Raw genomic sequence first — 17033 nt, 5'->3', positions numbered from 1 at the left:
ACTGAGTGGCTTTCTAGGCCATTTTGAGTGGGGCCGTTAAGAGTCAACCGCATCGCTGTGGGGGTCTGAAGTCACATGTAGGCCAGACTGGGTAAGGATGGCAGATTTCCTTCCCAGAAGGACATTAGTGAACCAGATGGGTTTTTACGACAATCGGCAATGGTTTCATGGTCATCATTAGGAGATTAATTGTAGATTTTTAATGAATTCAAATTTCATGGTGGGATTTGAACCTGGGACCCCAGAGCATTGCCCTGGGGTCTAGTTCACTCGTCGAATGACAATGCCACCCCCCTCGTCTCCTCCTCCCACCTGTGACTTGTGAGCTGGTTTCCAGCTCGGCTGTAGTTGGGACCCAAAATGAGTTGGGGAGGTGGAGGGAGGTTTTGGGAGGATGGGTTGGGGCTGACTCTCAGCACTGAGCATCTTTGACCAAGGGCATTAATTACCCACTTAAGAGCCTCAGTTGGCAGTGGAGTGGAGTGGATGGGGGAGGGGGGGGGCGTTCACAGACCATCCCGCCACAGACTGTAGTTTGGGCAGGACGTTGGCGGTGTTGGCTTTTCTGTGTGTTTGGTTCTGTGGAGGGGGAGCAGGGTGCTGAGGGAGAGAAAGGAGTGAGTTAGTGCTTGGGATGAGACATGGCTGGTGGGTGACAGGTGTCTTGTACCATTCTTTTTCACCTCGCAGGCTGCTATGTACCAGCCTCCCCGAACAGGCGCCAGAATGTGGCAACTAGGGGTTTTTCAGAGTAACTTCATTTGAAGCCTACTTGTGACAATAAGCGATTTTCATTTTTCATTTCATGTTATTGGATCCTGTTTCACATCCCCACTGTCTTTTCTAGTTTCTGTTTCTATCCTCACCTCTGCTCCTCACATGATCTGACTTTATGTTGATGAACATTAACATTAAAAAAAATATTCATACCTCTTCTTGTCATCTCTGGGATTTACCCACCTCTTTTTTTTCACTGAAATACTTCACTGATCATCTATGTCTGTCCCTCCCCTCCCCCTGATGTGGGAGCTGGCAGATCCCATTGCGAGCTGCAGCGACCACATCTGCAGTAAGTGTTGGCTGCTCGAAGAGCTCCGGCTCAGAGTTGATGAGCTGGAGTCTGAGCTTCAAACACTGAGGCAAATCCGGGAGGGGGAGACTTACCTGGACACTGTTTCAGGAGGCAGTCACACCTGTCAGAGTAAGTAGTTTAAATCCTGCCAGTGGCCAGGGACAGCAGGGTGTGACTGCAAGTCAGGCAGGTAAAGGGAACCAGCAGTCAGGAACTCAGGAGCCTCAGCCCTTGACCCTGTCCAACAGGTACAAGGCACTTGCTCCCTGTGTGGATGGCGAACAGGGCTGTAGGAAGGATGAGTCAGCTGACCAAGGCACCATGGTTCAGCAGGCCATTCAAGGGGAGGGAGTAAATAGGCAAGTTGTCGTTGTAGTGGATTCTATTATCAGGGGGATAGATAGTATCCTTTGTGAGCAGGATAAAGAGTCCCGCATGGTATGTTGCCTGCCCGGTGCTAGGGTGCGGGACATGTCTGACCGGCTTGAAAGGATACTGGAGATGGAGGGGGAGGATCCAGTTGTTGTGGTTTATGTCGGTACCAACAACATAGGCAAGTCTAGGATAGAGGACCTGTTTAGAGATTATAAAGAGCTAGGATTCAAATTAAAAAACAGGTCCTCAAGGGTCATAATCTCATTCATTCATCAATTTCATTCATTCATTTCATTCATCTCCGGATTACTGCCCGAGGCACCTGCAAATTGGCATAGGGAGGCAAGAATAAGGGAAGTTAACACGTGGCTGAAAGAGTGGTGTGGGAAAGAGGGGTTCCCTTTCGTGGGACACTGGCATCAGTTCTGGGACAGGGGGGACCTATACCGTTGGGATGGTCTCCACCTGAACCGAGCTGGGACTAGTGTTCTGGCGAAAAGAGTAAATAGGGTGGTCAATAGGACACTAAACTAGAGATTGGGGGGGAAGGGAACGTCAGGGAACCAAGAGGTGAAGTAATCAGTGGGAAGCGTAGCTGCTTAGGAATACAAAAAAACACAAAAAGACAGAACTCAGATGAGGTTACGATAGTCCCCATCTCACAAAATATGATACAGTGTATGGAAAGGCTCAGTAAACCAAGGTCCACCACACTAAGAAAACAAAAAGGGACGGTCAATAGAGAATTAAAGGTGCTATATTTAAATGCGCGCAGTGTACGGAACAAGGTAGATGAGTTTGTGGCCCAGATTGTGACTGGCAGGTATGATGTGGTAGGCATCACAGAGACGTGGTTGCAGGGGGTTCAGGACTGGCATTTAAACATCCAGGGATTCACAACCTATCGAAAAGACAGCGAGGTGGGCAGAGGGGGCGGGGTTGCCTTGTTAATTAGGAATTAAATTAAATCAATAGCACCAAACGACATAGGGTCAGATGATGTGGAGTCTGTGTGGGTAGAGTTGAGGAACCACAACAGCAAAAAAAACATAATGGGAGTTATGTACAGGCCTCCTAACAGTGGTCAGGACCAGGGGCGCAAAATGCACCACGAAATAGAAAGGGCATGTCAGAAAGGCACGGTCACAGTGATCATGGGGGACTTCAATATGCAGGTGGACTGGGTAAATAATGTTGCCAGTGGACCCAAAGAAAGGGAATTCATTGAATGTTTACAGGAGGGCTTTTTGGAATAGCTTGTGATGGAGCCCACTGTCATGATATTCAAACACACACATCATGATGGACACACTAACAGGCAAATCAGAGTACACAACACCACAACCAATCACAGACAAGAACACCAACCACATAAAAAGCACGAGCACGACACCTGGAGGTCAGTAGGTCTGGGGAGAAGGAAGCATGAAAGAGCTGTTGAAACACCACAAGCAGGGAGCCCCCCACGTGCAGAGTGCAAAGACCAAGTTGTAAATAGTGAGTTTAAATAAACAAGCGTTGTACCATATGCAACTGTGTTGGCTCTTCTGTGTGTTAGAACACCCAACACCACATGGTACAGGAGTGGATCGATACCTGCCTACCAACCTGCCATTCTGGACATGGACCACACCGGCAAACCGCAGCCGATGCAAGTCACGGGGAACCTAGGCACCAACTGGAAGCTCTACAGGCAGCGATTTGACCTGTACATCCGTGCCACCGAAAAACAGAATGTCTCGGATGATTCGAAGATTGCAATGCTCCTCTTCTACGCAGGCCCCCACCCAAATGATGTCTTTAATTCACTGGTGTTCGAGGAAGGCGAAAACCAGGCCAAATATGACACGGTCATCCTCAAAATGGACCAGCACTTTCAAACTGAAGTAAACGAAACTTTCGAAAGATACATCTTTCAGCAACGCCTGCAAGGTAAGGAGGAGCTTTTTCAACCCTTTTTGACGCACCTCCGGATTCTGGCGCAGTCCTGCGGTTACGGCACCACCACAGAGTCCATGATCAGGGACCAGATTGTTTTTGGCGTTGCCTCCAGTGGCCTACGCCAGCAGCTTCTTAAAATAAAGAGCCTCACCTTAGCGTCTGCTGTGGAAGCCTGTGTCCTCCATGAGAATGCTGCCTGCCGTTTTGCCCGATTTCAGGCGTCCGAGTTGGCACGGAGGGGGTCCCCAGCCGTCGAATCGGCAAGCCAGGCCGCCCACGACGTTGAACGCATCCAGGCCGTCGATTTCTTCCCGCCCCACGGCCCGGACGACAGCGGCCGCTTCCCGCGCTTTTCGCGGTCTCCCGCGCAGGTGCGCGCCAAGAATAACGGCCACAACGAGGGACGCACTGCGCAGGCGCGCCCACCGCAAGATCGCACTGCGCATGCGCAGTGGCGCAACGAACGCCGTGACGTCATGACGTGCAGCAAGTGTGGAGGTCTACACTTAAAAGGGCAATGTCCTGCAAAATACCAACAGTGCAACAGATGTGCCATGATAGGCCACTACGCAGCCCGCTGTCGTGCGGCTCAACCCATGGATCCGGCGCATCCTCGACAACCTCGCACACGAGTCAGGACCGTCCAGCCCACGCATCAAGACTTCCAGTTAAGTGATGCAGATGACCAGGATGACTTCAGAGTTGCCGTCATTGATGTCAACAAGGTCAATGCCATCAATCCAGACGATGAGTGGTGTGCCACCCTGACGGTCAACCGATCGCGCGTCGCCTTCCGTCTGGACACCGGCGCATCCGCCAACCTGATTGCTTACTCTGCAGTCCAGGCCATGAAGGTCAAACCACTCATCACACCATCCCGGCTTAAGATGGTTGACTATAACGGGAACGTTATCCCGTCCGTAGGATCTTGCCAGCTACAGGTGACTCACAAGAGGTACACGGCCACACTCCCCTTCGAAGTTGTGGGCTCATCAAAGGACTCGTTACTGGGCGCACAAGCGTGTAAGGTCCTTCACCTGGTACAGCGCATCATGTCTCTCTCTCCAGATGAGATATCCGACTTCCCGGATGCTGAGTTCCACGCGAATCTCCATTCCCTCCTCGCTCACAACCAGGAGGTTTTTGAAGGCATGGGGACATTGCCACACACGTACAAGATTCGACTCAGACCGGACGCCATCCCTGTCGTTCACGCACCTCGCAGGGTTCCTGCGCCTCTCAAAGACCGCCTCAAGGCACAACTGCAGATTCTTCAGGACCAAGGGGTCCTATCCAAGGTCACGGAGCCCACGCCATGGGTCAGCTCCATGGTCTGTGTAAAGAAGCCCTCTGGCGAGCTCCGTATATGTATAGATCCAAAAGATCTGAACAACAACATCATGCGGGAACACTATCCCATCCCGAAACGAGAAGACCTCACCAGCGAGATGGCGCGAGCCAACATATTCACTAAATTGGATGCGTCCAAAGGATTCTGGCAGATCCAACTGGACCCGGCCAGCCGAAGACTATGCACATTCAACACCCCTTTTGGCAGATTCTGCTACAACCGGATGCCATTCGGCATCATTTCGGCATCTGAAGTATTCCACCGCATTATGGAGCAGATGATGGAAGGCATCGAAGGGGTACGTGTATATGTGGACGATATCATCATTTGGTCCACCACTCCGCAGGAACACATGCATCGTCTTCGACGTGTCTTCACCCGCATACGGCAAAATGGCCTGCGTCTCAACCGTGCGAAGTGTGCTTTCGGCCAGACGGAGCTGAAATTCCTCGGGGACCACATCTCAAGGTCCGGGGTCCGTCCCGATGCAGACAAGGTTAGCGCCATCACAGCCATGCCACGACCGGCTGACAAGAAGGCTGTCTTAAGATTCCTGGGCATGGTCAACTTCCTTGGGAAGTTCATTCCCAACCTGGCTTCTCATACAACAAACATGCGCCATCTCGTAAAAAAATCGACGGAATTCAACTGGCACCAGTCGCATCAGCAGGAATGGGAGGAGCTCAAGCACAAACTGGTCACGGCACCAGTGCTGGCCTTCTTTGACGCGACTCGCCCTACAAAGATCTCAACAGACGCCAGCCAATCTGGTATTGGAGCGGTACTCCTGCAAAAAGACAGCACGTCATCATGGGCCCCGGTTGCGTATGCCTCACGAGCCATGACCCCTACCGAACAGCGCTACGCGCAAATCGAAAAAGAATGCCTGGGTTTGTTAACTGGACTGGACAAGTTCCACGACTATGTGTATGGCCTGCCACGATTCACGGTCGAAACTGACCACCGCCCCCTGGTCAACATCATTAACAAAGACCTGAACGACATGACTCCTCGCCTCCAGCGCATCTTACTCAAACTCAGGAGGTACGATTTTGAACTGATCTACACTCCGGGGAAGGAACTCATAGTGGCGGACACTCTTTCCCGAGCAGTGAGCACACCACCAGATGCGGAGGGGTTCGTGCGTCAAATTGAGGCACACGTGACTCTGACAGCAGCAAATATGCCAGCTGATGATCCTTGTCTGGCCCACATACGCGCAGAGACGGCGACTGACCCTCTGCTGCAGCGAGTGATGCGCCACATGACGGAAGGGTGGCTAAAAGGGCAGTGCCCCCAGTTTTATAATGTGCGAGATGATCTCACCAATATAGACGGGGTCCTTATGAAATCGCATAGGATCGTCATTCCACACAGTGTGCGCCAGATGATTCTTCGTCAACTACACGAAGGCCACTTGGGTGTCGAAAAATGCAGACGAAGGGCCCGGGCGGCGGTATATTGGCCGGGTATTAATGAAGACATAGCCAACATGGTGCTCAACTGCACAACCTGTCAGAGGTTTCAGCCGGCGCAACCTCCGGAAACACTTCTACCACACGAGATGGTGACGTCCCCCTGGGCGAAGGTGGGTGTTGACCTATTTCACGCGCTCGGCAGAGATTACATTGTTATTATAGACTACTTCTCAAACTACCCGGAAGTCATGCCTCTCCATGATCTGACGTCGTCCGCAGTCATTGGGGCCTGCAAGGAAACGTTTGCTCGCCATGGCATTCCAAGGACTGTCATGTCAGACAATGGACCTTGTTTTGCCAGCCGTGAATGGTCGTCCTTTGCCGCAGCATATGGTTTCACTCATGTGACATCCAGCCCTCTGCATCCACAATCGAACGGGAAGGCTGAAAAGGGTGTCCACATCGCAAAGCGGCTCCTGTGCAAGGCGGCTGATGCCGGATCGGACTTTAACCTTGCCTTGCTGGCCTATCGATCGGCCCCGTTATCCACGGGCCTCTCGCCAGCGCAGCTACTAATGGGTCGCTCCCTCAGGACGACGGTACCTTCCGTCCTGGCACCGACAACAGACCATGAGGCGGTTCTTCGGGACATGCAACTGCAGCGTGATCGCCAGAAAGGTCGGTACGACACACGAGCGACGGACCTGCCCCCCCTGTCCTCCGGAGACAAAGTACGCGTCCATCAACCGTATGGTGGCTGGTCAGCACCGGCCGAAGTCCTCCGACAAGTGGCTCCCCGCTCGTTCCTGGTTCGCATGCCGGATGGTTCCGTGCGTCGCCGCAATCGGCGCGCCCTTCGCCGACTTCCACGTTCACAGCCACACAACACGCCAGATCCTCAACAGGCTTCCGAGGATGACTTTGTGGAGCTGCCGCACATCACGCCCTTTCCATCGCCACCCATGGCCATGCCTGCACAGCAGCCGGTGGTTCTTGATCCACCCTTAAGGCGGTCAACCCGAATTCGTCGCAAACCCATTAGAATGGACTTATAATACAGTTCATATGTTTAATAAGTTGGACAATTTTACATGATAACCTGTTGTTGTTTATCGTTCCAGATGTCGTCTGACTGGACAACTGTTCAAAATTTTTTTTCTTCTTCTCTCGTTCGCATTTCTGTTATGTTATGGTACAACTGGATTCATGTGACGCACTCGACATCGCCCCATGTACATAGTTCCGTCATAGACACATGCTGCACACGACACACACACACTCTTAGATGCACTCACGTCACGATCATATTTATTACCACGTAGGCACATATCTTTGTAAAAAGGGGGGATGTCATGATATTCAAACACACACATCATGATGGACACACTAACAGGCAAATCAGAGTACACAACACCACAACCAATCACAGACAAGAACACCAACCACATAAAAAGCACGAGCACGACACCTGGAGGTCAGTAGGTCTGGGGAGAAGGAAGCATGAAAGAGCTGTTGAAACACCACAAGCAGGGAGCCCCCCACGTGCAGAGTGCAAAGACCAAGTTGTAAATAGTGAGTTTAAATAAACAAGCGTTGTACCATATGCAACTGTGTTGGCTCTTCTGTGTGTTAGAACACCCAACACCACACCCACGAGGGAACAGGCCATTCTGGACTTAGTGTTATGTAATGAGCCAGACTTGATAAAAGATCTTAAAGTAAGGGAACACTTAGGAGGCAGTGATCATAATATGGTAGAATTCAGTCTGCAATTTGAAAGAAAGAAGGTAGAATCAGATGTAAAGGTGTTCCAGTTAAATAAAGGTAACTACAGGGGCACGAGGGAAGAACTGACGAAAATCGACTGGGAGCAGAGCCTAGTGGGAAAGACAGTAGAAAAGCAATGGCAGGGGTTTCTGGGAGTAATTGAGGACACAGAACAGAGGTTCATCCCAAAGAAAAGAAAGGTTATCAGAGGGGGGATTAGGCAGCCATGGCTGACAAAGGAAGTCAGGGAATGCATCAAAGCAAAAGAGAAAGCCTATAATGTGGCAAAGAGTAGTGGGAAGTCAGAAGATTGGGAAGGCTACAAAAACAAACAGAGGATAACAAAGAGAGAAATAAGGAAGAAGAGGATCAAATATGAAGGTAGGCTAGCCAGTAACATTAGGAATGATAGTAAAAGTTTCTTTAAATACATTAAAAACAAACGGGAGGAAAAAGTAGACATTGGGCTGCTCCAAAATGACGCTGGTAATCTAGTGATGGGAGACAAGGAAATAGCTGAGGAACTAAATAAGTACTTTGCGTCAGTCTTCACAGTAGAAGACATGAGTAATATCCCAACAATTCAGGAGAGTCAGGGGGCAGAGTTGAATATGGTAGCCATCACAAAGGAGAAAGTGCTAGAGAAACTAAGAGGTCTAAAAACTAATAAATCTCCGGGCCCAGATGGGCTACATCCTAGAGTTCTAACGGAGATCGCTGAAGAAATAGTGGAGGCGTTAGTTATGATCTTTCAAAAGTCACTGGAGTCAGGGGAAGTCCCAGAGGATTGGAAAATCACTGTTGTAACCCCCCTGTTCAAGAAAGGAACAAGACAAAAGATGGAAAATGTTAGGCCAATTAGCCTAACCTCGGTTGTTGGCAAGATTCTAGAATCCATTGTTAAGGATGAGATTTCTAAATTCTTGGAAGTGCAGGTTCGGATTAGGACAAGTCAGCATGGATTTAGTAAGGGGAGGTCGTGCCTGACAAACCTGTTAGAGTTCTTTGAAGAGATAACAAATAGGTTAGACCAAGGAGAGCCAATGGATGTTATCTATCTTGACTTCCAAAATGCCTTTGATAAGATGCCTCCCGGGAGACTGCTGAGTAAAATAAGGGCCCATGGTATTCGAGGCTAGGTACTAACATGGATTGACGATTGGCTGTCAGGCAGAGGGCAGAGAGTTGGGATAAAAGGTTCTTTTTCGGAATGGCAACCGGTGACGAGTGGTGTCCCGCAGGGTTCAGTGTTGGGGCCACAGCTGTTCTCTTTATATATTAACGATCTATATGAAGGGACTGGGGGCATGCTGGCTAAGTTTGCCGATGATACAAAGATAGGTGGAGGGGCAGGTAGTATTCAGGAGGTGAGGAGGCTGCAGAAAGATTTAGACAGTTTAGGAGAGTGGTCCAAGAAATGGCTGATGAAATTCAACGTGGGCTTGCACTTTGGAAAAAAGAATAGAGGCATGGACTATTTTCTAAACAGTGACAAAATTCATAATGCTGAAGTGCAAAGGGACTTGGGAGTCCTAGTCCAGGATTCTCTAAAGGTAAACTTGCAGGTTGAGTCCGTAATAAAGAAAGCAAATGCAATGTTGTCATTTATCTCAAGAGGCTTGGAATATAAAAGCAGGGATGTACATCTGAAGCTTTATAAAGCACTAGTTAGGCCCCATTTAGAATACTGTGAGCAATTTTGGGCCCCACACCTCAGGAAGGACATACTGGCACTGGAGCGGGTCCAGCGGAGATTCACACGGATGATCCCAGGAATGGTAGGCCTAACATACGATGAACGTCTGAGGATCCTGCGATTATATTCATTGGAGTTTAGGAGGTTGAGGGGAGATCTAATAGAAACTCACAAGATAATGAATGGCTTAGATAGGGTGGACGTAGGGAAGTTGTTTCCATTAGCAGGGGAGACTAGGACCCGGGGGCACAGCCTTAGAATAAAAGTGAGTCACTTTAGAACAGAGATGAGGAGAAATTTCTTCAGCCAGAGAGTGGTGGGTCTGTGGAATTCATTGCCACAGAGGGTGGTGGAGGCCGGGACGTTGAGTGTCTTTAAGACAGAAGTTGATAAATTCTTGATTTCTCGAGGAATTAAGGGCTATGGAGAGAGAGCGGGTAAATGGAGTTGAAATCAGCCATGATGGAATGGCGGAGTGGACTCGATGAGCTGAATGGCCTTACTTCCGCTCCTATGTCTTATGGTCTTATGGTCTTTGCTCTGGTTTTGAAGTATTTGCCCTCTCCACAGATGCCGGCCAACCTGATGATGAAAAAAAACAGAAACATTGCAAAACATGTCCTTCCTGGTCCTAGAAGAAGTTGTGTTTGATCTAATGCTGAGCCAGTCCATGTGGAGCTGCTGGTGCTGTGGCCTTTGTTCGTATTGAATGTTTTTTTTGTCCTTTTACAGAAAGACATGACAAGTGGTTGGGATGTAAAGGTCACTGTGGCCACTTTTCTGAAATAAGAGTGCCAAATTAAAGCTAAGCCCAGGTTGCTTGTGCTGTGGGGTCAAATTCTCAGAGGAATTTTGTGAGGACTTTCAATGTTCAAAATGTTAATCATCCATGCAACTCATGGATTTCAGCAAATCAAACTGCTATACACTCACTACCCACATGAGGGCAATAATGAGCATAGACCACGGCAGCAACTCCCAGCTAATTGGAATGTCAAGATGAATCGGGTCATACTTACTGAAGGCAAATTAAATTTCATGAAAAGAATTTTGTCACCTGAATCAGAATCAGCATGAACCCCAATGGAAAAGGAGTTATTGACGTTGATGCGAGAAATCCAAAGAATCACAACCCTTTGAGTGAAGCAATTCCTTTGCATCTCAGTCCTCAACGATTGACTCCTTACCCTGAGACTGTGTCCAATCACTGAGCAATTGAAAACAATCTCTCAGCATCGACCCTATCAAGCCCCTTCGGAATTCTGGAAGTTTCAATGAGATGCCCCTCATTCTTTAATTCCAAATTAGACAAGCTTAATTCACTCAGACTCTCATCATGGAACAACCCCCTCATCCCAGGTACCAATTTAATGAACCTCTGCTGGACCACCTCCAATGCAAGTATAGCCTTTCTTAAATGAGTCGGAAACAACAACAACAACAACAACAACAAGTCTTTTATTGTCACAAGTATGAAGTTACTGTGAAAAACCCCTAGTTGCCGCATTCCGGCGCCTGTTCAGGGAATTGAACCCGCGCTGCTGGCCTTGTTCTGCGTTACAAACCAGCAGTCTAGCCCTCTGAGCTAAACCGGCCTGTTACGGAGTGAAAATAGGTGCTCTTAGTTACAGCAGGAACTCATCGCAGAGACAGAAATGACACCAAGGTTGCTTTTCTAGGAATGATTATCATGGCAAATTTTCTGTAGAGGTTTCTTCAATATTCAGTTTTAAAACACTCCTTTCACTTTACCTGGTACGTCCATTCTGGCTGATAGAGAAGAATTGGTGCAACTGCCCTGCCACGTACCGACCCACTAGTTGAATTGCAGTCTTCCACTCAAATAAGACAATGTCCCATTGTTACAACCGATCACCGGGTGAGGGCCCCTCTGTTAACTTCCCAAACGGGGCCTCAATTTTGTTACGCTCCCTGGTGAGGAGAAATGAGCTGGATCCCCTTCTTCATTCAACCACCCCCAACTTTGGTCACAACAAGGTCCATTTGAAAGAAAACTCACCCCCCCATGAATACCTTTTCCAAATCCAAATGTATTTATTTTTTAGAAAGAGCCAATTTAACCAGTTTTTGAGTTAAAGAAAGAGTACGTTTATTAATTATTTAAACCCAAGAAAAATACTAAAAAGGCATCAAGCACAGGTTAAGAATTTAGTTCAAAAAATATATACAAATCAGTTTTTGACTTGTCCATGAGCATGGACTGGTGATACGTTGCAGCCATTAAGTTGGGTGATTCCGGTAGAGCTGGCTTTGGCGGTTTAAACAGTTGGTTTGGAGACACGTAGTGTTGCAGGGTAGCTGAAGAGGCTGCCTGATTTCCTTTCGTTGGTGGTTTATGCTGATCTTTCCTCCAGCACCACTGGCCGCGGTTCTACTGAAAGGTTTCAAAGTGTGGTAGCAAGCGGGCATTGCCACGAGCTTCCCGGCGCTCAGCCTAGCGAGGCTGGCAATGCTATTCAACGTTAATTGGTCCACTTGATGAGGCCTCACGGGCTCTTCGCCGTAAATGAAGGCTCGGCAGCTGATTGCCGGGATTGCGCTCACCAACCCCCTGCTAACAAGGTCGAGCAGAACTTAAGCTGCACTTTCTCCGCCATCCCCAGCCAGCTCGCAACTATGGCGCCAAGGTGACCAGCCCCAAGATTCGTGGAAGCTGACCTGTGGAGGCTGCGAGACGCAGTGGAGGCCAGGAGTGATGCCCTGTTCTCCCGAGGGTCCCGGAGGGGCAGCCACAAGGCAGCCAGTGCTGCCTGGGACGAGGTGGCGGCTGTGCGTGCCGTGAGTGTGACCAGGACTGGCCTCCAGTGCAGGAAAAAGTTCAATGACCTAAACCGGACAGCACAAGTGAGTAGACACCATAGCCCCCCACTCCACCACCCCACCCAACCTCGAGACCTTCAACCCCACCCCTGCCACGAGAGCATCTAACCCCCTCCACCTTCAACCCGCCAATCCTTCCTCAACCCCCTCCCTTTCAACTCTCCCCAACCCTTCCTCCCCCCCCACTGTGAACCACGCGTGTGGCTAATGATGCCATCTCTGTGGCTCCTCAGGAAAAGCTCTCCCACTACAGTCGGGAAACGGCCCAGGCAGGTGATGGCGTGCCAGAATTAGGAATCCTCACCACCTTCGAGGAGCATGCTCTGGAGGTGATGGGGTGGCCGAGAACAGAGCGGTCACCAACGTGGAGGCTGGCGGACGCCGCAGAGGTGGGGAACCACCGGGCTCAACCAGGAGGACCTGTGGAACGTGGGTTTTTATTGCCTTACTGACTGACCCATCCCTCCCACTGACCACATGTCCATTCTCCCACAGGTCCTCCAGCACTGGCCCATCCCAGGTGGCCCCTCTCTAGCCACCCAGGAGAACACCTCGGGGAGAGCTCCGAGGACGACACCATAATAGTCACAGCACAGCTGTCATCCCCACCCTCCACCAGCGCAGACACACACACCTCGGTGGGAAATGTTAGTGGTCAGGTTTCTGGGGCCCAGCCTGGTGAGCACCACACAGCTGCTGATGGATATCAGGTGGAGGCAGGAACTCCCAGGCAAGACAGCAGTTGGAGATCTGCTGGATCCCAGGTCCCAGCTGGGTCCCAGCCTAATGCTGAGCCTGTAGAACAGGGTTACCCAGTGCTGATGGGGACGTTAGGGAGCGGTCAGGATGTTCAGAGGGAGATAACAGTGTCACTCCAGCAGATCCATAGCTACTTGGTGGAGTCCCAGAGACTACGGCGCAGTAATGGTTGGCGGCAATGCGTGGCACCGAGGCCAACACTTCAAGGATGGCGACCGCAGTAGAGAGCCTGGTGCACGACGTCGGCACCATGAGTGAAGGTGTCCAAGGCGTCATGCAGTGGGTGACGGCCATGGCTGAGGGTCTCGACAATGTCCGCCTCACTGGGGGTTGTCACCCAGTACCAGGCTGACCTTGATGAGGTTCTGCGGGACATGTCCCGCTCTCAGATGAGAATGGCCGAGGCATTGCAGAGCTTGTCCCAGTCGCAGGTGAACATTGCGAAGGCGCTGTAGAGCATGTTCCAGTCACTGAGGAGCATCGCCGAGGGCATGATGGTACAGATCTGAAGAACCTTCGGGGTTCGCAGAGCCAGATGATGCAGGGGCAACGGGGCAGGGGCAACGGGGGCTCAAACCAGTTACCCCTCCATCCCAAGGTGAACCCCAGGGCACTAGGGCACCGAGCAGGAGGAAGGGGTGCTGAGTGCCAATCCGGTCCCGTCCCATGGAGTAGGGATGGTGGCCATCAGCTCCCCCGAGTTCCGCCTCTCTGATGAGGCTGCGTCTCGCAGCCAGGACAAGGGACAGGGCAGCATGGCTGCACATGTGCTGCTGACAAGTGAGCCAGGGCCCTCTGGCCTTAGAGCTCCCAGAGGACACACGTCAGGGGCATCGAAGGCCACGGGACAAGGTAAGCAGCTGGCACCAGACTTCAGCCCAAAGATGTGCAGGTTAGGTGGCTTGGCCAGCTAAATTGCCCCTTTGTGTCCAAAAGGTTAGGTGGGGTTACTGGGTTACAGGGATAGGGTGGAGTCATGGGCTGAAGTCTGGTGCTCTTTCCAAGTGCCAGTGCAGCCTCGATGGGCCGAATGGCCTTCTTCTGCACTGTAAATTCTATTTTAAAAGCGCAATCTATTACACAATTAAAACCCCAATTCTAACTTAAGTACTAGGGAACATTAACTCTTTCCTAACATTTAAATTAGGTTCCCGTCCTTCCTGGATGTGAATCTGATTACATCAGAGGGAGGGCCCAGGGAGAATGTGAGTGAAGATATTGCTAGTGCAAATCCCCTATTTTTGGCCTTGTGAGATTTAGTGGCCATGCGGGATTTGCACCTGTGATGAACGGGCCATGAAAACTGCAGCATTAATTCCTAAATAACCCAGGTTACAGATATGTACAGATCTCAGTATTCTGATTAAGATTTATTCATCAATCACTGTAAAGAGGTTATTTGCATTCAATCAATCTTTACTTCACATAAACAGTCTGGCAATCTTCATTCCCGATGTAAGGAACTCTATTCTTAACCTCAATGTAAACAGAGTGACTTTGTTGATATTTTTTTTCTTTTTTTCAGTTTCCAATTTGTATTCCAATTAAGGGGCAATTTAGCATGGCCAATCCACCTCACCTGCACATCTTTTGGGTTGTGGGGGTGAGACCCGCGCAGACAGGGGAAGAATCTGCATGCTCTAGATGGACAATGACCCTGGGCCGGGATCGAACCTGGTACCTTGGTGCTGTGAGGCAGCAGTGCTAACCACTGCACCACCGTGTCACCATGAGTGACTTCGTTGATCCTCAATCACTGTATAATCAGGGTGCAGAATTATATCATAAGCCACTGCCTCCCATTGCTTCGCAACTTGAAATGGGGGGAAGGGAGTTTACTACTCAGAAGCATTGGCTGGAACTGGTCCTTCAGAAGATCTGTTATAACATCAGAACCAATGGCAATTTAGGACAATGGATCCTAAATTCTGACTGGTGTTCCCAATTCACTATTGCTGATTTTGATGCATCTGATGTGATCTGTATGCTACTATTTCCTTGGAAAGGATTCTCTGCTCTATACAACAAACCTGGAGTTGATTGTATGTTTGATTGCAATAGTTATAATATTCCGACCATCATTAAATTGACTTCGGCTGTCATTTGGTATGTTGTGCTTCTTTAGAGTGGTCCGAGAGAAAGGTAACCATGTTCCAGAACAAAATTGTATTTATAAGGTGCCTTTGACATAGAATATATCCTAATGCACCTTATGTAGAAGAAAGAATAAAAAGGTATATGTAAGTGATGTGAAGGAAAAACACTGAGACACTGAACTAGAGTTAAGAGGGATGAATAATGAAAATTATGAGCTTTGTGGAGATTTTTAAAAGTGCAACGATGGTGTTCCAGAGAACAGGGCCAAAAACAGCTGAAGTCTCTGCCATGAATGCATAGGCATAAAAAGCAGAGTTGGAGGACCGAAGGATGTAGGACAGGATAGAAAGCTGGGTGGGATTGGAAAGACGGGATGGAATGAAGTCATGGAAAGACCTCACTTAATGTCTGTGGTAGACCCGTTCCCAGCCTGGGGAAGAAAATAACAGCTGCAAATGAGTCAAAGCTTTTGTACCACCCAGGAGCAGAGGAGTTATTTGAAGGATGTCTCTGATGTTTTATGGTATCACAAAAGCATCTCAAAGGGCGGTTAGCTCTAATATGATACTCCCAGTAGGGAGTGAATGAGTGACCAGATGCTGATCACTCCGAGATGTGTGTGGAGGATGCAGTCTGTAGGAGATGAGAAGTGAAATGTAATCGGTTACCAGAAAATGACAAATGCATTTAAATTCTAAATTAGTGGAACAGAATTTTATTTTATGGTGGTAATGTTTACAATGTGTAACATTTCTAAACCCAATAATTTCAAATGAATGAGGGTGAGGCTTTCTGCATGCTCCACTCTTGGCTGGTTGTCATGGTTCCACCAGGTGAACGTTCCCCCTGGTTGCCATGGTTCCACCGGTGAAAGCTCCCCCCTGGTTGCCATGATTCCCAGAGGTGAAGGTTCCCCCTGGTTGCCATGGTTCCACCGGTGAAAGCTCCCCCCTGGTTGCCATGATTCCCAGAGGTGAAGGTTCCCCCTGGTTGCCATGGTTCCACCGGTGAAAGCTCCCCCCTGGTTGCCATGATTCCCAGAGGTGAAGGTTCCCCCTGGTTGCCATGGTTCCACCGGTGAAAGCTCCCCCCTGGTTGCCATGATTCCCAGAGGTGAAGGTTCCCCCTGGTTGCCATGGTTCGACCAGAGGTGAAGGTTCCCCATGGTTGCCATGGTTCGGCCAGGTGAAAGTTCTCCCTGGTTGCCATGGTTCGGCCAGGTGAAAGTTCTCCCTGGTTGCCATGGTTCGGCCAGGTGAAAGTTCTCCCTGGTTGCCATGGTTCGGCCAGGTGAAAGTTCCCCCCTGTTGCCATGGTTCCGGCAGGTGAAGGTTTCCCTGGTTACCGGGGCAAAGGTCGAGCAGTTGTGTTGGGTGCAGCAGGATTGTAAAGATCGCCAGGAGGAAAGAGCAGGTGGGGAAGTCAGAGGAAACGTGAGTAGATTCCTGCTCATTGCCCAGTGAGCTCCTGATCCTGAATGAAGCGGCGCTGGGATGAGGTCCCTGCCGCTGAAGCACAATAGTGTCGGTGTGGGGGGTAGAGCGATGCCGCCCCTGAGCCTTTCCCACTGGCTGGTCAGAGCCACACTCACAGTCGCCCGATACTTCCAAACCCGACAGCGTGCGGTCTATAAAACAGTTGTGGTGCCTTTTCTGAGGTAATCAGGAGGGGGGAACAGTTGTAAAGAGAGAGGCACAGCCACCAAATCAGTCAGAA

At 49.8% G+C, this 17033-nt stretch overlaps 1 protein-coding gene across 6 annotated transcripts in view; it reads left to right on the top strand.

Moving 5' to 3' along the window:
• The window catches only part of LOC140421015 (calmegin-like), an 80826-nt gene that overhangs the window by 17245 nt on the left and 46548 nt on the right, over positions 1-17033 (top strand). The window contains exon 1 of one of the 6 annotated variants that reach the window (XM_072505291.1): positions 16599-16730. The exons of 1 other annotated variant lie outside the window; for it this stretch is intronic. The gene's annotated coding sequence lies outside the window, so the exon portion shown is untranslated. Of the gene's footprint in view, positions 1-16598; positions 16751-17033 lie in introns of those variants that run through there. 4 more of the 6 variants (XM_072505297.1, XM_072505290.1, XM_072505294.1 and 1 more) reach the window with 4 other exon arrangements.

Source organism: Scyliorhinus torazame, chromosome 5 (genome assembly GCF_047496885.1).
Source record: "Scyliorhinus torazame isolate Kashiwa2021f chromosome 5, sScyTor2.1, whole genome shotgun sequence".
Lineage (NCBI taxonomy): Eukaryota > Metazoa > Chordata > Chondrichthyes > Carcharhiniformes > Scyliorhinidae > Scyliorhinus > Scyliorhinus torazame.
The sequence above is the reverse complement of the archived record's forward strand: the minus strand, read 5'-3'. Positions and strand labels throughout refer to the sequence as shown.